This window comes from Amblyomma maculatum, chromosome 7 (assembly GCF_055883805.1).
Source record: "Amblyomma maculatum isolate TAMU_Amacu chromosome 7, ASM5588380v1, whole genome shotgun sequence".
NCBI lineage: Eukaryota > Metazoa > Arthropoda > Arachnida > Ixodida > Ixodidae > Amblyomma > Amblyomma maculatum.
The window spans coordinates 43097499-43113288 of NC_139350.1; the positions used below are offsets into that span (position 1 = coordinate 43097499).

General features: G+C 42.8%; 1 long non-coding RNA gene across 1 annotated transcript; it reads left to right on the forward strand.

The window, feature by feature from the left end:
• The first annotated feature begins 4474 nt into the window (after window positions 1-4474).
• On the forward strand, window positions 4475-11150 carry LOC146183097 (uncharacterized). The gene is made up of 3 exons (XR_014708463.1): window positions 4475-4609; window positions 6883-7073; window positions 11067-11150. It is a non-coding gene; the product is annotated as an uncharacterized LOC146183097 (long non-coding RNA).
• Window positions 11151-15790: the final 4640 nt, after the last annotated feature.

Here is a 15790-nt window from a genome sequence, read left to right on the forward strand (position 1 = left end):
TGCAAGGCGTAGCGCACCACGCAGATCTGAAGATTCTACGGCATTTGTGAATCGCCCACGACCTCATCGAGACGATGCTTCCTGAGGAGGGGGGCAAATGACGCATAGAAGGCGAAGCAAAAGATGAGATATGAGACGACAAGCACGATCCTAGAAGAGAAAGAAGCTTGAACGCAAGACTCGCTCTGGTCGACCATCCAAACCATCTAACGCTAGGCCCTCCTTGGCGTTCTACCGAGACGTGACAATATTATTGTAACAGGGAAAAATATATTTACAAAAGAGGAATTAAGATATATACAATGAGAGACAGCCAAGGAGCTAGGCAATGAGGACCCCCCGTTCGACGCACTTTTTTTTAATCTTACGCAAACGAGCGCGCCACTTCGTCTTCATCATTCTCATCATCATCCAGTAACGTTTTGTCTCGACATTGCAAACTAGCTGTGACAGACACAGCAAAGAATGGTTCGAAGTCGGGGCAACTGCACAGTGCAGCACAACAGCAGCGGAACAGCGCACGCGTGCGAGTCACGGCAGCAGCGTCGCCGTCTTTGTCAAAGCGATCGCGCTTCTTCTTCGGGCGCTACAATATGCATTTATTTGCTGTCACGAAGAAACGCAACGTAAAAACACGCGTAACGGAATCCATAAAAGTAATATGACAACAGTTCAAACCCTGAAACGCGAAAAGGAGGAAAAATGCAAACTCGACTAAATAAGCGAATAAGCATCAATATCTATATATTACAGGCAGTAATAGCGAGATTATATATCTAGACAAAAAAAAAACGAAAAAAAACGCACTCGGAGAGAGAACATAAAGGGACTACGGCGAAAGCGAATGGTTCGGCGATTGTCGACATCGTGCGAGCTCGAAAGCGGCGCGCCCAGTACGATGAAACGCGCTCCTCGGCGCCTGTAATCTGGCCTCAACGCGCCCGCAGAGTAAACATCCACCCTCTTCCTCCGCCTGTTTCCCACCGACTGTGCTGGCGCGTCTCACATGCGCTGTTGGCTTGCGCAAGCTCTGCGCAGACTACCGGTGAACAGCAGGGAGGCGAGAGAGGCTGATAGAGGCAAGAACCTGCTTCGATTTCACGTTCCAGCTTTAGTTCCCAGCATCGAACCAACACGTACAGCTTCGAGCAAACCGCTACGATTGCTTTTTTTTTATTTTATACAAAACAATGCGCCAGACAAAATTGTTTGGGCAAGATGGCAAGCACATTTAGGAGAGTACCTTAAACAGAAATAACCGCTTCACCGTCAGAAAAGGCGGACGAGCAGACTTTTCAAAGCGCGTGGCCTCTCCACTTTTTCTCGCAGGTGTGCTTACCTCGCTAACACACGTCTCAAAAGGAAGGTCGTTTTTGTCGGCCTGTGGCCACAAAAGTCTCGTATATTGCCTCTGCTCAACTGTTTTTAATGCCTATGCTCAGTTGGTCCGTCGCTTCCAGAGTGAGGCCTACTGAGCCTTAGGAAGAACGGCGAGAAATTCCGCCTATGCATGCGCGCTATCGCTTTCGGGACCCATGATAAGTGGAACATTCGCCCACAATCCACAAGGATTCCGCAAAATGTCTACAAAACTGATATCCGAATCTGAAGCGTATAAGGCGTGATGGCTCCGTGGTTACGCTCGAGTTCTGAATACAAGTGCGAAGGTACTTGTATTCAGCCAAGGAGCCAGGCAATGAGTTCGACGCACTTCTTTTTTTTTATTCTTCCACAAACGAGCGCGCCACTTCGTCCTCATCATCCTCTGTCATTTTTTGTCTCGACGTTGCAAACTAGCTGTGACAGACACAGCACTGAATGAATCGGAGTCAGCTTTGTATACGTAGAGCTCCTGATGCGCTGTGGCATAGGGCAGCCCACAGACGTTTTTCGCAATCAACTTCACCATTATTACAATGAAAATTTCTGAGGAGAATAAAAAAAATCGTTTATGATATCTTTTTAAACTTTGTTCACGTATTCTTCTCTACATCAATTTGCAATGTCAATAAAAACACATTGCACAATATTGATGCACTAGTAGTTACGACCAGTCCAATAAGACCCTTAAACAGGAATTTGCAATTGCTGTAGGTCTGACTTCTTGGCCACTAAGCGAATAAAATGCAAGAAGGATTGGATTTCAGGTTCTAAAAATATGTCCAACAGTAGGGAAAAGATGTCGACGGAAATGAGGACAGTAATGTTGAGATGTTGAGATGACCGGAGCGGCCATGAGCGCGGGGGTGCGCTCACCCTAGACGTTCGTTTTAAGAGGCGGAGCAGTGAGAGCTCGGTTTTGCGTCTTGAGACCGACAGACTTAGATACATATATTATGGTGAAGCTGCCCAAAACTAATAAAAAATACTTCCTTGTAGCAGTTCAACGCATCGGCACTAGAGCTTCACTATTCTATCCGCCTGTTTTTCGCACCGCAACCGGACGCCAAAAACACGAGGTGAAGTTAATGAGATGCAATCACTGTCGGGAAGCCCGCTTCACCAGCGCGGGCGACAGCCTCTGCCGCATGAGAAACTGCTGCGCCAGATGCGATCGGTGGAAAGCATAACTGGTGCTGCAGTGGCAAAGCAAGGTATGGAATGCTAAAAAAAAGGAAAAAAAAAACAATTGGTAACCGGATGCTCGTGCCTTTCTCAGATGACGGCATCCAGACGGCCTGAAGTGGGCCTTTTGCCGCGCGTTCACGCTAGCCAGGACTGCATGGAAGAAACTGTACAGGAATGAAAATAATGTGCGCTGTCGAGTCATTCGAAGAAAACGGATGCAGCCCAGAAACAGTGTGTTTTACTGAGGCAGTTTTCCATGCCCTTCACAATTTTTCCATTCTACTAAAATGATTTGGAATACGTTGCTTGCTCATTGAACGTTATCGTCTCCTTCTGTAATTCGCGTTAAGGTGAAGGTGATTGCGAAAAACGTCTGTGTGGTGCCTGATGCCACAGCGCATAAGGAATTCGACGCGTACAAAACTGATTCTGAATCATTCATTGCTGTGTCTGTCACCGTCAATTTGCGAAGTCGAGACAAACAATAACCGAAGAAATACTTTTATAGCTGGAGAATGATGAGGACGAAGTGGCGCGCTCGTTTGTGGAAGATTAAGAAAAAGAAGTGCGTCGAACTGGGGCCCTCATTGCCTAGCTCCTTGGCTGTTTCTCAATGCATATATCTTTAATCCTCTTTTATAAATGTATTTCTCCCTGTTACAATAATATGCCAAAATTTAAAAACCTTGAACGATTCACAAATTCCGGAGAACTTCAGATCTGCGCGGTGCGCTATAATTGGACAAATTCCTTATCAAAGTTGCCATAATTACTAGCGCAACAAAATTTGGCACGGTGTTTTTAATGATTTTGAAAGCTGAGGTAGTGTAGAATAGGCGGAAAAAGTTTAAACAGTGTTAAAACGGTTTTTTTTTATTTTCCTAAGAAATTTTCAATGTTCGCTGTTTTCTGTAAATTAGCGCGACCGTATCTGTATTCAAATGTCACAAAAATATAAGCTTTACCTGTTTGCGGATAACTATGCTGAGAACATAGTGTGGAATTATTGCTGCTCTACCATGAACCTTTTCTGAAACAAAGGCCTGCAATTTAGGAAAATTTCGTTTCTTGGGCCGATCTTGAGAATTTTTATAAAAACATGTACTCTTACACGAATAGCGAAAATTAACTGAATACAAATAAAAACATGTATATATTCAGTCAGATAATTTTCAGCTAGCTAACTTGAACATAGTTTGTGTAATCTATAACTAAATTTGGCCAGAACAGCAGAAAAGCTTGGAACTCCGCCTCTTCGATATTAATAATCAGTCATCATGCAACAATATATAATATTTTGAAGTAAATATAAAAGGTCGAACTACCGTCTTTTGTTCGATCATAGGTGGAAGCGGGAGGGGAAAGATGACGTGCGCATTTGTCGATGCACCAACTGTATAGATTTACGCAACGTTGTGGATGGTAGATGGGGAGGCTTTCTATTTTTTTTTTAGAAAATGTTATGTCCGCGGTTGGCTTGAAGAAAAAATGCTTTTGCGAACAGAAAAAAAAACTATTTATTATACCTCGACTCGAGCGGTGCGCGCTGGCGGCCGCTCATCGGCGCGATCCAATCTCAGGGCACGGCTGGCCGATGCAGACAGGAGAGGCTGGGGTAAAGGAGGAATGGAATGTCGAGAGGGTCGTTGGTCCTTCGTTCCCCTTGCGAACACAACACCGCGGCGGGAATCGACGCGCACTGGTTGAGCAGTTCATTGTTCCACCTCGTCTACGAATCCCCCGCTGCGCGGCTGTGCGGCCTCCTCCCGAAGCGTTCATTTCAGAGCTTGATGAAGACGCTACAAGACTTGTCACTGCTTCTTATACCTTTCTTTAATTGCTTCCCTCGTTAGTTTTCTTATTCATTGTGCTGTGTACAATTTTTTTTTTCTTGCGCCCATATACGTTACATGTGCTCCGGTTTGTGCTTGCTACATATCTGTGAATAGTAGAGCTGTGAAATGTCGCCGGAGTACGGATTACAGCAACGGCGGGAAACCATCGGCATTCTCGGACTCAGTGAAAGCCGTCATCTTAGACCGTGAGTATATATCTTTGCAGCATGTCATTGCTTCATATTGGTTCTATATAATCTCCTACCAGTCCCAAATGTTCTCTTTCCGTATTCTCCTCGAAACAACTGCGCGAAGCATGACTTCAAGAACTAAGCGAATTTTCGTCCGGGTTACATGCAAGCAAGTGCGTGGACTTATTTACTGGCTGCGATATGAACAACATTTGCGCCGAAAATAGAGAAGCCGTGCATAACAGGTGTGTGTGCCACCAACGCGCGACAGAACACTACCGGCAGCCATTTGCGCAGTTTTTTGACTGCGCAGCGCGCCGCAATCAATTAGTAACCGAATACTACGCGCTCAGCTCTGTACATATATTTTGGACAGCGTCTTTTCTGCGCGCAGGAATCCATGTTCACTCAGTTTTTGGATTTTGTTAAGAGTTAGGGCAGTTTTTTGTTTTCAAATGTACAGACGATGCTTTGAAAACTGTCCGTGCGGTCTGTGCAAGCGAATTTTACAGTGGGGCAGACGTTATGTGCGTGATGCCGCTTGATGATTAGGCTATAATTAAGTCATAATGAACCTCCACTTTTATAATGGGTAATATCATATTGAGGATTTGAAAGCCGTGAACAGCGCAAGTGAGCCCCTTTTCAAAATTTTCTTAATCGACGCCCCCCTTCTGAGAACGCACCTTCAGGTGAGGGCGCGCTGTCAGGAAGCGGCGACAATAGGAGAGCGGTTTCGCAGACGCGCTTCGAAGGCTGAGGAAAATAACAAAACAACCAAAAAGGCGCATCAGCCGTGTGTGCACTGCGCCCCTGTCACTGGAAAGTAAACAACGTGCACGTGGGACACATTGTAAAAAAAACTGACGGCCGGTATGAGGCGACCATATCGTCCGAGATATATAGCTCGCGAAGCGCTCGATCAAGGCGCGCACTTTAAATGGGACAGGACGTCAGGTCCGCCTGTTCGGCAATTATAGCTCTTTGTGCCTCACGTACTGTATGCATGAAGTGCACGTCATAGCCATCGTACAAAAATTTTAAACCGAAGCAGCGATCCACGTATTCTAATTGTATAGGAAATCATTTGGGAGTAGAAAAGAGCAACTTAATAAGATGTGCATGGTTCTTTAATGAACAATATGTATAAATGGACGGTTGAATAGTTACAGTAATGGAGTATTGACCTAATTTTTTACGGCCGTGACCGCAATAAATATTACTCATACTGCTCTTAGCTTTAAGCTCTGGCATTGACAACCCTATCCAAAGAACCGACTAGTAGTGACAGGTTGTTTACAGCTGTTGATGAAAAGGTAGGTCATCATGCTATTATTGCAAGCATATTTGCTCCTTTTTGTACCTTTGTTTATTACAATCAAAACTTAATTTTGTTCCCTATTCCTAGGGACACTGCACCTCTTACAACACCCACTGTTCAGTCGCTTTCATTCAAGGTACAAAAAGGAGGAAATGAACATGCACTCATAGGATAGCCTGTCTTACCATTAACAGCTGCAAATAACACGCCGCAGCAACCTTGAATGAGGTTTTCAATGGGGTTACCTGAGATGCCTAGCAATTTCTGCAATATTTATACCAACCGCTGCAGTGAAACAAAAAAAGGTAACACTGCATCACTGTAACTGCTGCATGTACCTTTAAATGTGCCATAATTTTATTGCCTATTCTTATAGACGCACAACCTCTTGCTATTGCCTTTGTTCAGTAAGCAACCGTCTTTCATTGCTTCAATTTCTATCTCTCCATCACTTTATTGTTGCTCCGGGTGTGATCATTTGATTTTATTGTTCAAATAATATTGTTTTATCATGTGTGAATGATTTAGCCTACACATACATGCTTTCATTTTTTTTAGATGCGCATCGGAATGTTTTCTACGTAGAAATGGATCGATTGAGTTGTATCACTGGTGCGAAAACCGACAGTTCGGCACCCCCAGAAGATCTGTGTCCTGTGGTTGGAAGGGGAATAAAGAAGGGGATAATCAGCGGAAAAGCCTGCCTAACAAAAGGTAGCACTGCATCACTGCAACTGCTGCATGCACCTTTAAATGTGCCTTATTTTTATTGCCTATTCTTATAGACGGTGGACCTCTTGCTATTGGCTTTTTGCAGTAAGCAACCGCCTTTCATTGCTTCAATTCCTATCTCTCCACCACTTTCTTGTTGCTTCGAGTGTGATCATTTGATTTTATTGTTCAAACCATATTATTTTATCACGGGTGAATGATTTCGCCTAAACATACATGCTTTCATTTTTTTTAGGTGCGCATCGAGAGTGTTTTCTACGTAGAAATGGTTCGATTAAGTTGTATCACTGGTGCGAAAACCAACAGTTCGGTACCCCCAGAAGATCTGTGTCCTGTGGGTGGCAAGGTTATGTAGAAGAGGATAATCAGTGGAAAAGCCTGCCTAAAAACTTACAAAGATGACGCAAAAGCGAAATGCTGATCAGGGTGAGTGTCTGATTAGTTCTGTTCTCCCACTTCACTTGCTAGGTGATGTGACTATATATGAAGCACCTTAGTATACTTTGTGGTATACTCGCTGAAAATTGTGAAGACATTAAATTTTTCCTAGTTCAATTATTTTCAGTGACGCACGAATTGGAATAAAGCGAAGTCATCCACGCATCTAATGCCCGTAGACATTAGATGCGTGAATGAGTTCATTAATTGTGTTCCTATGTGAACATGCAATAGTTTGTCGAATATATTAATATGGTAAAAGTCGACTTTTTTACTGTTAACCGGAGTAATACATATGCTCCGTATCATAGCCTTATTTGCCTATAGTTTGTGACTGCTCTTTCTTAAATTGTATTCTGCAGAGTACACGTGTGTCATCCCGTACGCCTATTTAACTCGCGAACAATTTGCAATCGAATTCCTTTTGTGATGTTGTTTCAGCTACAAATAACTAATGACAGTTATGACAATATAGGTAGCTTTAGGTACAACGTGTAGCGCGGAAATCTTTAATATATATGATGATATTTTTTATTCACCGCATTGCCTAAACCAGCCTGTTTAAAGAGACGAAATGAAAACAAATATGGATGTCTTTGGACAGGAACAGTAATCGTGGAGTCATGACCATTTTGTTTTAATTAAATTTCCCTATGTCGTGGGCTAATCTCTCGACACAAAGGAAAGACCCTTAGGTTTGCAAGATGCGGCGTAGTTTTCTCAGAAAAAACGCCTATCACTTAAGCTGGAAAACCCCGTTTTTGTCATTTCAAAATGTTGCACGTTTGGAGGCCTGCTGCTTGCGCACTACATTTTTGTCATCCATTGTTTTTTACTCACCACATCAACATAACTTTTATTTGTATAAGAAGTATTGAAAGCTTGTTTCATTGATGCAGTTGATTTAGTAAAATACCGCAAACTTTGCTTCAAGCGCAACGCGCTACAAAAATGTTTATTTTCAACCTTACATACTGGCGTGATGCGTTACGTTGTTTGCACTAAAATATTCTGTCTTTATTACGCAGGTTATATTGTTAATTTAAGGCAGAATCTGGAGATCTAAGCTGCTACGTGTGTTCTCTGTAACGCTGGAAAGCAATTTGCTTATGATTGCATTATAAAAAATTACACATTTAAAAACCATCTTCAAGAATATAGTATTGTTAGTTATGGTCAAAGCTGAGAAATGGAATAATATATTAATAGACTAGATTGAATACTACTGCACCTAGAAATAAAAAAGAATGAAAGACAGAGAAAAAGTGCAGCCTTCACTTGCGTTCTGCCATGAAATTGACAGAAATAGCGAATTAATACCATTTTAAGCTAGATTATGTCCTTGCTGACAAGCAGAAAAAGGCTTTATTAGCGCTGACAAGGCTTTAAATTTTACTTACAGTAAAATGTAACTAAATTCAGCAAATACTAAATTGAAGTTTTGATGCCTACTCTATAACGGGGAGTCATATAAGCAAATATATTGATTAAAAACAGGCATTTTTGTATTTCTAATTTTACATTTTGCAGAATTCAATATATTTACTGACTCATATTAACAAAGTACTTTGCATTGTTTCCAGAGATTTCGATAAAAATCGATGTTGCGGCATTTTCTTCAGTCCTAATCAGTTTTCCTTATTTTATCATTTTTTTTTTAATTTTGGCCGATTTAAATATTATATGTAGAACAAAACAAACCTAGAGCTTCAAGTTTTTCCAGAAATAAAGAATGGAACCTAGATAATGCAGAGAAATAGTTTCAGTGCCAGGATAATATTGGATCTTGCAAGAATGCAGGCTGAATTTCGCCATTATCAGGACAAGCACTTGGTCTAATATTTAATGTTATATTTTTAAACAATATAACGCAACACTTTTTAGTCCGCGATATTTTTGAGGTACTGAAGATTCTTGAGAGGTATTTGAAGATCGAAGATGATCTTTTTTTTAATTGCAGCAAATTTACCCTTTACTGCTGTTTTCGAATTTTGGGCAATTTTGATGCGTTGTGTAGAACACACCTAGCAGTCTGGAGCTCCAAATATTGCCTGGAATTAAGAACATGCGTTAGGAAGTGGAAACATATTTAGTGCAACCGACCTAATGCATCACATTTCAGTATACAAGGTTAAATATGCATATTTTTACAGCGCATCGCTCCTGAAGCAAAGTTTGCGATTTTTTATTAACTCAACTGCAAAAACAAAACGGGTTTCTTATACTATTTGTAAATGTAAAACCTGCATATATTTAGTGAGTAAAAAATAGTAGATGACAAAATCATCGTATCTAAATTTGCAACATTTCGAAATGGCAAAAACAGCGTTTTCTACCTCTAAAGATATACCATAATATTTTTTTTTCTTTTCGAAGAAACTACGCCGTATCTTGCAAAACTAAGGTTAATTCCTTTGTGTCTAGATATTTGCCCACCACATATAAAAAATTCATTTGAAACGAAAGATGGTCATGGGACCTCTATTATGTTTCTTATTAAGGCACCCATATACGCTGTGAGACAGCCACTACCAAAGGCTTATTTTTAAAATTACATATTTCGAACGGTTGGGCCATCTAAGAAAATTTTAAAGCTAGGTACACCTTCGGCGTCGCCAGCCCTCACTTTCTGTTACAGCTTCACTTGCGAAGCTGAATTAATACGTTGAGTACTTTATTTTAGCCACGAATATTGGTGTCAATTTTAAAGAAAGACCGCAGTGACGCGATTCGCGTAATATTTGTAAGTGAAATCTGTAAAGCTTACAAATATACCTATATGTATGATCTCATGCAGGTTTTATTCAAGTTACATACATCTGCTGTGCTTGATAGCTTGAGCCAAGGGTTAGAAATAAACCATTAGAAACAGGCGATGGAAACCGATGACGCATTGCCGGCAGCCTCTTAGGACAGCACAGTAAATTTTTGTTTTGCACGTAGGGAAGTGAAGTTATTCGCTCCAAGTACTAAATATTCACTTTAGACAATAAATACGACTTACAGAGTCGGTGAGCACGTTCGGAAACCTCTGTTTCGATATTTGCGGTTAGAAACCTCATGTGTACCTTTTTTCTATCTGCAGTGTTATGTAGATGCCGGTTATGTAGATACCGAAACCGTTACCAGCCCATTCGCACACCTCAATTGTGCTGCTCTCAACATGATTTTGAGCGGACGAAACAACCTGCAGCTATGATGGCTGGTCCCATGCATGAGTTAGGGTGATATGCTGGCGATGGTTGCCTCGCGTCAGTCCTTTGGCGCACATGAAGGCGCGAGTTACACTGAGCGCGCTGAACTTTGCAATGCGGATAATGACTACAAAGCGGTAAGGATACAAATGAGTGGAACATTATTTTTCAGCTGTAAAGTACAAATACGGTCTTGTTGAACGGTTGGGCTGGCGCGGACAAAGAAACCATAGGCAACTTATAGGTCTAACGCTACACAGGGCTGTCGAGCCAAGCAAAGGCCTCAATTGTATTGTCCGGCAATCTGATTTTTGTATTTTCGGGGTTTCCTATTGTATCTGGGGAACGAAAAGCAGACATGATGGTTTTTTATCGCTAATAATGAAACGTGGTTTGTGCCGGTACTCTTCCAAGTAGCAACACCATTTATTGTGTAAGTCATTAATCAGTAATTTAGGTAAATAATGTCAATTAAGGATTCCAAACAAAACCTTTTCTGTGGCGCTCAAGGTAGCTTCCAGCAATATGTTTCTGGTTTCCTTCCCCTGCCTTGGAAATGTCTTTTTTATCCCTTGGATCAAATTTGCTTGGACAAGCAGTATATTTGTAAAAATGGTGCACCTCATATTTCAAATGACTTCAGATATCATCGGATGACTACATCACTACTGATACCACTGAAGGTCCTTATAATTGCTTGAGTGACAGCCTTTTATCATTTTAACAGGCTAGGAAACTCATATGAATACGGAATGAAGGCTGATATTTTCTTTCGTATATTTTCTAGGATGCCTGAGGAGAGGCAGCGTGTACCTGAGTGACGTCCTCTCCAGGAAGACCGCGGCAGCAATCAAGCGATGGCTCGTGACAGCGAAGTAATAAGACGGTGGGCACAACGAGCAGGGAAACGTGACATCTTCAACTCAGTCTAGAAGCTGAAAGCCAGAATAAATTGATGTGAAGCCTCACAAACTTAGTAAGCTGTAAGTGTCATTTTTTTATTAGCAGGGCTTTGAGCATGTTTCGAATATTTAAGAAAAACCAATAAAAAGTGCTGTTTAAACCTACATTTGCCGATGCTCAGGCTTTTTTGAGCTACATACGTATGGATTGCTTTTCACCTGCCCGGAGAACACCATTACTGATGCCACAAAGTTAGAGCCCGCTTGGAGAAGATGCGCATCTCAAGATACTGCCGCAGCGCTAATTTTCCATGCACAATTAAACTGCAGACATTTTAATGGGTACACCATAGGCCATGGATGAGTAGACCACTAATTATACATGGATAAACCACCGGGCAGCGTGTACCGCCGAAGTGGTTGGGCCATGTGTGGGTAAGCCATGGCCCATTCATCACCCTAGCGCGGCAGTAGGCTGGTCAAGTCGGCAAGCCATGGCCCGTGCATGACCCTAGCGCGGTAATAGGCTGGCCAAGTCGGCCGTACTCGTCGGCCCGAGGTCGACTGCCGATGATCGGCCGTTCTCAGGCCATTGTCAATCCTCGACCTCGGGCTGAGGTAGGTGGCCTAGGTCGGCCCGGTGAGTTTCAGTCGGCCATATTGGCAAGGGCCGAGTGCGGGCCGACCATAGGCTTGCCGCTTGGGTACAGAAACTACAGTAGTTAACGAAAACGTAGGCAGAGACGGAAAGAAGTCCCTCCTTCCGAGGACTTTGCGGCCGTACTCGAAGACGCGGGGACAGGCAGTTTGTTCTTGTTGCTGCGCCGTGTAGGGGACTCATTTTTGTTTTAAGGAGCTTTATGAACAGTATACACCAACGACCCCTTAGTACGCTGACTGGACCCATCACCGGAGGCAGCACAGCTTTGAAACAAGCACCTCTTTTGGTAGAACTGCTCATCATTCAAAGAAAACACACTGTCAGGCTGAAGGATGTAAGGCCCTCTTCCTTCTCGGGGAGCCAATAAAAGTGACAATTATTCAGTGCAGGCGCGCTGAGTGGGTCTCGGTAAGGATTACAACCCTAGATGCCAACAATGGTGGTAGATGGCGGCATTGAAGCAGGGCAAGTGTGTAACAGTGACGGTTCATGCGGAGTGAGAGGATGTGGTTTGGCTCTTCTGATGTGGTCCGCAATGGTGCTGACTCTGACGCTGATAACTGCCCTGTAAAAGGAGCCGCCAAGGGTGCAAGCTTTGGGCAATGTTGCGCACATGGGACTCCGTTTTGATGGGTTTTAATTTTTTTCTTCTTTCTTTCCTAGGGGAGAGAGTTTGGCATGTGACCTAGTGAGCCAATCATTTCGAGGTCCATTCTCTAAATTCAGTTTCTTGTAAAACAAATTTGTTGTCCGTTTTGCATTGTTTGTTTTAGGGAGAGGGTGAAGAACCTTATTAAAGTGGAAAGACATGCTAAAATGTTTGTTAGCCAGTCATGTGCGAGTTCGTTGTTATTGGGGATGAGAAATGTGGGCGGAGTCCCGAAGTTAATGAAACTGGGCCCTGCGGCCTGGAGAACTCGTTCTGAGCTAGATTTTGATCTCTTGCCTCTTCGGCATAGATCATGGTCATTTTTTCACCTGTTGTAAATATGTACATTCATGTATAAAGTTTTCAATTCATCTTCCTCTCCGTGTGCAAGTTGTTGTGGCCAGAGGCAGTAAATTCACAATTTTGATTTCTATATAACATGCCTTTTTGAAGGTGGTGAGCTCTTTTATCCAATCCTGTAAGAAAGCAGCAAAGTGCTCTTAAATCTTCCACAAAACTGTGTGATATCTTTAATGCTAACTGCGGCTTGATGCAGTTGAGGTAGATTTATTTGCCCCCTCCCCTTCCCTCTTTTCGTTCAAATGAGGACCAGCGGACACTAACACTCTTGCTTTTGTAATGCCCTAGGCCCCACCTTAAAGCAGTACTCCAATGTCAATACCACGTTTATAACTATGGCTGTCCAACAGCACTGATGTCTTTTATACACTTCTTTTACTAGTCTCTTACCCAAGTGGTGGCTTATACTGCGGGGGCGAAAGTCTCTGGACAGTATATTGGAAATTTTGGACTAGAATGGCGATGTAAACGAATTGTGACCTTATTTCTCTTGTACACATGAAAGAACTAATGTTCAACTTTCACATCGACATGTATGGTCCGAGTTTCCTGGTCGATTTGAAAGTTATGTGCTCTGATTGCAGTTTGTGTAGTTCACACACTTTTGTCCCCGATATTACATAGGGGCAAAAATTATGTGCTTTGATTGCAGTTTGTGTAGGCCGCAAACTTTTGTCCCCGATATTACATAGGGGCAAATTATGGGCCTTGGAGAGGGGCACTTTCTTTGGCGCCCACTAACTTCCCCCCTAAAAAAGCTACAGTGTTTCCTGTGAACAGCTGGCAGCATTTATAAAGACCATTATTTTTTTGTAATTTGTGGTGGGTAGTTGAGAAATCCATGACATACATGCACAGCTGGTTGCCAGAATTATGCAACCATATTTCAGTAACTAACATCCATGCTGCATGCTGCCGGTACCATCAGGATATAATGGTTGTCAGCTTCTTGTGTTTTGTGTAACTATAAGCCTTGCTATTGTAATATAGCGCTGTGAGTGAACAAATAACTTTACTTTTAACTCTTGTAGAAGCATGAAAACTGCGCAATCACTTCGGCGGGCTATGCTTCCACATAGAGCTTTAGCCACATGTCAAATGTCTATCTTTATTCTGCTGCTGCAGCTTGCATGTTATCAGATAAGTTACTTCGTCACAGCTGCTCTAAGGAGAATATTTTTAGACGCTTGTAGCCTAGATGTTGATGGCAATATACCCCTGACACGCCCAGGGAATGTGCTCGATAGAGGGTAAATGGCAACCAGCGAAACGTGCAGTTTACAAAATAAAAAGGTAACAATTTTAAATGATGTTATTATTGATTGCTTCTTTCCAAGCAGGAACAATGACTTTAGAAATCAGCCTGTTAAACCGCTCAAAATGCAGGTTTCTGCCGCCAATGCGTACCTGTGTAATACTGCAATGCTCTGGATGTGCTTTATGTTCATATACAGCATCCTTTATGCTTAGTTGCTCTTAATGTACACTCCATGTCTTGGGCATTGCTGAGGGTGCATAGCAGCAAGCATAACATGTCATGTTTGGTCAGAGTGGCATGTTCAAAGACGACATAAAAACATTAAACTACTGAATGCCAGGTTCTGGTCAAACTGCGTTTGTATCTTTTGTTATTCTGCATGGGTTTTGCTGCAGTTATATGACCTTTCTATATAGTATGTGACAGTTCTGAATGAAGATGCATGCATACAGTGCCATCTGGAAAAAGCAATTGAGGGAAACTGGCAGTTTTCTTCGGAGATGTGCAATCAAAGTTCAGCACAGACAACTTGAATTTCATTTTCCCTTCTATTGCAGGAGGAGCCCAACCTGCTCTTTCCAGCTTTGGCCTGCAAGACCAGCAACATCTGATTGAGCGAATGCACAGGATAGTAGCAGCTCCTGGAACCCCGGCCTGCGGAGGCCGCCCACAGAGGACTCGATCATCTCTTCGCTAATTCCGAAATATTAGGTTTCAATATATACCTTTTCCTCCACCACCTCCCCAAGGGAAGAGCTGTCACGGCCAAGGATAATTAAAGAAATTCAAGATTCTTAATACTCAAGTTGGCCTGCATTTTTCCATGCCATTCCGTCTATGTTTGCATGCAGCTTTACCATGGATAGTTTATAGTGTAGACTATTTATGCATGCAGTTTTTGCAATAAAGCCTAAAAAACAAAATGCTGTTTTTACAACCTCGCATGCTGGTATGCATATGCACTTTGCATGTTTTCAGAAATGGTGCATTTGTGTAAAGCTCAGATAGCATATGTGCCTCTGATGGAAGTTTTAATTGCACACTGGTGTTCACTGCTTTGTGTGTGAAAGTAAAGCAGACAACAGGAAACATGAACCTGTTGCATATTCTGTTGTCTGCTTTACTCTCACGACAAAGGCATTGAACACTAGTATGTGACTGAAATTTCCATGGCACATGCTTGCTGAGCTTTACACGAATGTTATTTGCCAGTTTTTACACCAATAGCGGGCCCTGCAAGCAAGTTCCGGGAAACGTCCGAACGTCCGCCTCCGGCTGTCCGTCGGAAGTCCGTGGGACGCGATCCGGATCCACGAACGATAGTCCGACCGACGTCCGCTGTACGTATATCGCACATAACCGGACTACCGTCAGATGCCCGAAAGTCCGAAAACGGACGTCTGTCGGTCGTCCGTCGGGCGTCTATGGCCGTCTGGTGCGCTTCTTGATGTTTACGAACTAGCGCCGTGTTGACATGCATCATCAGTTCTGCGCAAAGTTTTTAGGAGAATGTACAGGAAAGATAGAAATTAACTTACCTCCGAGATGTCAAATGTATGCCGGGTGGTGGCCGCCCTCCAATAGTCCTGTCGTCAACGTAGTGTTTGCAGTGAAAGCGCACAAAGGAAGCGCACTACCTGTCGGGTACGCGAGCACACTTTTTGCACAGGTATGCACATAA